Here is a 6,437-nt window from a genome sequence, read left to right as displayed (position 1 = left end):
TGGCCAATGCCACATCAGAGATTATCTGGGTACAGTCCTTGCTTCAGGAGTTAAGTATACCCCAATCACAGCCTCCTGTTCTTTGGTGTGATAACATCGGTGCTACATACCTTTCTGCAAATCCGGTATTCCATGCCCGAACGAAACACATTGAAGTTGACTATCACTTTGTGCGTGAACGTGTCTCTCAGAAGCAACTACAGATCAAGTTTATTTCTTCCAAGGATCAACTTGCTGACATCTTCACCAAGCCATTGCCTTTGCCACAGTTTGAGACTTGCAGGCGCAATCTTACCCTTCTAGATTCATTAGAAAGTGGCTAAGATTGAGGGAGGGTGTTAGACTGTATTTACATGTGTATATTGTAACGTTGTATACCACCTCATTATATATATATGTGATAGGCCACCCCTAGAGGGTTGTGCCGGTTCCCCCCAAAGCCTATTGTCTTACATTCAACAACAAAAGGATCAGGATAAGAGATCTATTTAGGAGATTGGCACTGTCGATGATACTCACTCAAGATCGCCGGTGGAAATCGGCTCCTTGGTGGGCTCAGGCTCGTGGATGGAAGACGACTCCTTGGCGGCCTTAAAGCACGCGACCGCAGAGGCGAACTCGCCACCTCTTTGGTCTTGAGAGAAGCAAGGTCGATCGCTGCTTGCTGGAGCAGGTCGAGCTCCTCCACGATCAGCTCGAGGTCCCTCATGGACAGCTCCTCATCTACAACCACGGGATCCTTCTTGGGCGCGAAAGAGAGCCTCGCCATGAGATCTTGATGGAGCTGATCCCAATCGGGCTCCACGAGCGCCTTCCTGGAGTTCTTCTTGCCCACCACGAGCGTCTCCTCGGAGTTCTTCACGGCCACCACGAGATCCTTCTCGGCGTCTACGAGCGCCATGTCGGAGCCCTTCTTCTCGGCCTCCACGAGCGCCATCTCAGAGCCCTTCTTCCCCACGTCGACGAGCACCATCTCAGTGTTCTTCTTCTCGGACCGCGTCGGCGTCACGCCGCAGAAGATCTTGGCGTCGCTGGCCAGACCCCGCCACCAGCGCCGCGTGGAGAAGAAGCAGGGTGGCTCCTCTATAGGCGTGAGCGCACGAGCGTGGATAAGGAGGCTACCTCCCAGCTCGATGTCGTGGATGGGGAAGCGGTTGGAGAGGGGCTGCGCGACATGAGAGCGGGGGGAGGCCACTGGTGCTGGGCCGCAGCGGCTCCGCTGCCCTGCTTTGCTTCTCCCCTGCCCTGCCGCAGCCCCGTGCTCTGGTACATCTCCGACAGCATCGCACCGCCGCCAGCCCCGCCGAAGAGATCCATTGCCGCCGGCGGAGAGGAGGATTGGTTTGTGTGGAGAAGGAAGGGGAGGGGGTGGGGGAGGCTGCAGCGTCGCGAGAGGAAGGGGAGGGGTGGCGATGCGGTGAGGAAGGGCGCGATAGGGAGGAGCTCCACCGAATCTGGAAGAGGAGAGGAGGAGAGGGAAAGAAAGGAGGCGGGGTGTGTGTGTGTGTGTGTGGATGGAAAATGACCATGAGGACATAGCTAGGGTTTCGGGGTTGGTGTGAAAGGGTCAAGGACTACCGTTGGATCCGCGAGCATCCGACGGTGTGCGATGCATGATCCGCGTGAGACGTCCACGGACCAATCGGCATGCAGTACGAGGTTATGACCATCTAAATTGGTTGTAGTTGACTAAAAATATCATGTTAAAATCATGTCAGCTATTTTATGACCCGAAAAATCAAAGAAAAATGTAAAACCTTCTCACTTTGTCACCAAATGTGGACAAGTTTAAAGAAAAAATAATAAACATGGAATGAGATAAATATCTTTAAAAAGGTGCCATCAGAAATGAGTTTTTTTGGCAAAAAATCATTTTTCATTTTTTTCGAGTGCCCAAAATGAGTTTTTTTATGAAGGACCTACCTTTTTTTCTGCAAAATTGGAGCAAATCAATTTTCTAAAATACTAGGACATATTTAATGCATAATTGACAAAATGGTTGGGTGTCAAAAGTTTTGATCCACCTCCGGTGAAAAAGACAAATATCTGCCAATTCAGTAGGAACTGGGTCAAATTTGAACTGCAGCTCCCTCATAGTTTGTTCTTTGTTTTTTACAAAAATCATTTCTAGGTACATAAGTATCTATTTAATCAGAGAAACACAAAAAAAATCCAAGATTCAACCACTAGCTAGGAACGGTCATTCCCGCCGTTTTGACCGCATTTTGAAATGAGCATAAAAAATTCAAAAAAATCAAAAAATCGGAAAACCTTCACATTGTGTCATTAAATGTGACCAAGTTACCAGGAAAAATAATAAACTTGTAATACAGTAATTCTTTTAAAAAAGTGATCTCAGAAATGAGCTATCATGTGTGAAGATTCATGGCTTTCAAGCGAAATGATCAATCTTATGGCCACATTCATGGCATAGTTTGTTCGAATGATCTCATATTGTGCATCTTGGAATGGCAAACAATGTTGCCTAAGGGAGTTTTCATTTTCTTTGGATGAAAAATTCATTTTCCATTTTTCGAGTGCCCGAAATGAGTTTTTTTGTGAAGGACCTACCATATATTTGTTACAAAATTGGACCAAATCAATTTTATAAAATACTAGGACAAATTTAATGCACAATTGACCAAATGATTGGGTGTAAAAAGTTTTGATCCACCTCTCGTGAAAAAGACAAATTCCCGCTGATTCAGTTGGAAGCGTGTCAAATTTGAACTGTAGCTGCCTCGTAGTTTGCTCTTTATTTTTCCCAAAAATCATTTCTAGGTACATAAGTATCTATTTAATCAGAGAAACAATAAAAAAATTCAAGATTCAACCACTAGCTAGGAACGGTCATTCCCGTCGTTTTGACCGCATTTTGAAACGGGCATAAAAAATTCAAAAAGAATCAAAAAATTGGAAAACCTTCGCATTGTGTCATTATATGTGGCCAAGTTTCCAGGAAAAATAATAAACTAGTAACACGAAAATTATTTTATAAAAGTGTTTTCAGAAACGAGCTATCATGCGTGAAGATTCATGGCTTTTCAAGACAAATGATCAACCTTATGGCCACATTCATGGCATAGTTTGTTCAAATGATCTCATATTGTGCACAATGGTGCATCTTGGAATTCCAAACAATGTTTTCTAAGGGAGTTTTCATTTTCTTTGGACGAAAAATTCATTTTCCATTTTCCGAGTGCCCGAAATGAGGTTTTTTTGTGAAGGACCTACCATATATTTGTTGCAAAAATGGACCAAATAAATTTTATAAAATACTAGGACATATTTAATGCACAATTGACCAAAGGGTTGGGTGTCAAAAGTTTTGGTCCACCTCTCGTGAAAAAGACAAATTCCCGCCGATTTAGTAGGAAGCGGGTCAAATTTGAACTGCATCTGCCTCATAGTTTGCTCTTTATTTTTTCCAAAAATCATTTCTAGGTACATAAGTATCTATTTAATCAGAGAAACACCAAAAAAAATTCAAGATTCAACCACTAGCTAGGAACGGTTATTCCCGCCATTTTGACCGCATTTTGAAACGGGCATAAAAAATCAAAAAAAATCAAAAAAATGGAAAACCTTCGCATTGTGTCATTATATGTGGCCAAGTTTCCTGGAAAAATAATAAAATTATAATACGGAAATTATTTTAAAAAAGTGTTCTGAGAAATGAGCTATCATGCGTGTTCTGAGAAATGATCAATCTTATGGCCACATTCATAGCATAGTTTGTTCAAATGATCTCATATTGTGCACAAGGGTGCATCTTGGAATTCCAAACAATGTTGCCTAAGGGAGTTTTCATTTTCTTTGCCCGGAAAATTCATTTTCCATTTTCCGAGTGCCTGAAAGGAGTTTTTTTTGTGAAGGACCTACCATATATTTGTTGCAAAATTGGACCAAATCAATTTTCTAAAATACTAGGACATATTTAATTCACAATTGACAAAATGGCCGGGTGTCAAAAGTTTTGATCCACCTCTGGTGAAAAAGATAAATTACCGCCGATTCAGTAGGAAGCGGGTCAAATTTGAACTTCAGCTGCCTCATAGTTTGCTATTTATTTTTTCCAAAAATCATTTCTAGTTACATACGTACCTATTTAATCAGAAATACATGGTTTGGTGGCGATACGTTGAGGTTTGGATGGTGGCCGAGGGCCCCAACTCTAGAGCGCGTAAACTCGCATGCCCGCCGCGAGGTCACCGCGTGACCGTGGCGTTGCCATGTGTTCTAGGCGGCCTAGGAATGTCTAGTGGGTTGGGCACTCCCCAGGTAGGTGCTAGGAGGAAAATCACAACATAAGATTCTCACGAGGAGACCGATCGATGCTCAAACATGAATAAGCAGCCAAGTGTTTGATTAGCGGTACGGGAAATGCACATGGATAATGGGCATGAGTTTTGGCTGAGGATGATCAGTTACTAAGAAGACCGTCTTTACAAATTTTCAGCTCAAAAGGAGGAGCCTAGGTGGTACTTGCTTTGCAAAGTACCACACTGAACATAAATACGAATGTTGAAGCTGGGCTCAAAATAATGAATGGATTGAGCTGGCATTTGGTGGAGGATGGTTATTTGGGCATAGGAAAGCACTGTAGAAAATGGATACTATTTGGACATGCCAAAGTGGTACTTCCTTCACAAAGTGTTTTTCTGAACAGAATAGGAAAATGAATATTTTTGAATTATTTTTGAACTAGGCAAGAAAGGTTTTTTTACATATTTGACGAAGATATGACCCAAAGAATTTATGAGATTTTTTGGGGAATTTTAGGAATGACAGATATATAGGTTGCTTCACAACCTACGGCCAAAGCTGCCACATGGACATGACACATAGGCAAAACTGATGAGGTGGCGCCTAGTCATAGCAACCCACCATAATTTACAAGGTTATGACCAGGTAGAAATAAGGCAGCAGACCAGTGGTATCTGCTTTATGACCATTTCGTGTAAGGAAATTACGACCTTTCTGACCAAAATGGTCATTATAGTTTAGGATTTGGAGCCCCCTGATCCGCTTTTGACCAATTGGTCTGAAATGGTCATAGATCTATGACCAATTCTTCCAGGGTCACTGACAGAAGGTCACTAGTTGACATATTTCTTGTAGTGGGGGTGGGGTCCATCCCTCCCTCCTTAGGCAACGCAGCCTGCTCCGGATTTAGGTCCGAGGCTACTGCAGGGGTGATATCCCGAGCATTATCCGACATCAGGTCTAAGCCGTGCTCATCGTGACCGTCCGGTGCTCCTAGCATAGGACCGTGTAGTTCAGGTTTCCGAACCTGATCTGGTGGCCAGGGGCGTAGCTGTCGATCTGCTCCAGATGGCCAAGCGAATTAGCCTGCAGTGTGAAGCCGCCGAACACGAAGATCTGTCCGGGGAGAAAAGTCTCGCCCTGGACCGTGTTGCCGACGATTGAAGGCGCCATCAAGCCTTGCAGCGACGACACAGAGGAACTCTCAGTGAAAGCACCAATGTCGGTGTCAAAACCGGCGGATCTCGGGTAGGGGGTCCCGATCTGTGCGTCTAGGCTGATGGTAACAGGAAACTAGGGACACAATGTTTACGCAGGTTTGGGCCCTCTCGATGGAGGCAAAACCCTACTTCCTTCTTGATTAATATTGACGATATGAGTAGTACAAGAGTAGATCTACCACGAGATCGTAGAGGCTAAACCCTAGAAGCTAGCCTATGATGGTATGATTGTAATTGTGATCGGTCTTCTAAGGACCAACCTCTCCGGTTTATATAGACAACGGAGAGGGCTAGGGTTTACATGGAGTTGGTTACAAGGAAGGAAATACAATATCCGGATCGTCAAGCTTGCCTTCCACGCAAAGGAGAGTTCCATCCAGACACGGGACGGAGTCTTGAGTCTTGTATCTTCATGCTTCAATAGTCCGGACGATGTATATAGTTCGGCTGTCCGGATACCCCCTAATTCAGGACTCCCTCACACCCATCCGGGGTGCTTCGGCGTGCCCGAAGTCAGTCGTAGCACTGTCCGCGTGCAGTCGTCGCACTGTATGAGCGGCATCGGCGAGCCACAGAGCCTCTGCGTGAGCGCCAAGCCCAGCGGACGGACGGCCGAATCCATGCCCGCAAACCGTCGGCGGCGGCGAGAGGACGAACCCGCACCTACATGCGGCGATGCGACGCCGGGGCTGCGCGAGATGCTCCGTGATGGCGCAGCCACCGGCGGTCGGGAAAGCCAAATCCGGCCACCCGCGATGAAGGGCCATAGGTTCGCAACTTCCCGGCGCAGGAGGAGGGGGAGGGGGGCGGAGGGCAACCTCGTGCGTGTGGCAGCCTTTCGGCGTGCTCCCGCTGGTTACTTTCGCCGGAATCTTGGGGGAGGGGAGGTGGTTGGTGGGAAAAAGCGCGGGCTGAAATGGCCTCCCCATCCTCCCGCTATATGCAGGCATC

Source organism: Triticum dicoccoides, chromosome 7B (assembly GCF_002162155.2).
Source record: "Triticum dicoccoides isolate Atlit2015 ecotype Zavitan chromosome 7B, WEW_v2.0, whole genome shotgun sequence".
In the NCBI taxonomy this organism is placed as follows: Eukaryota; Viridiplantae; Streptophyta; class Magnoliopsida; order Poales; family Poaceae; genus Triticum; species Triticum dicoccoides.
The sequence above is the reverse complement of the archived record's forward strand: the minus strand, read 5'-3'. Positions refer to the sequence as shown.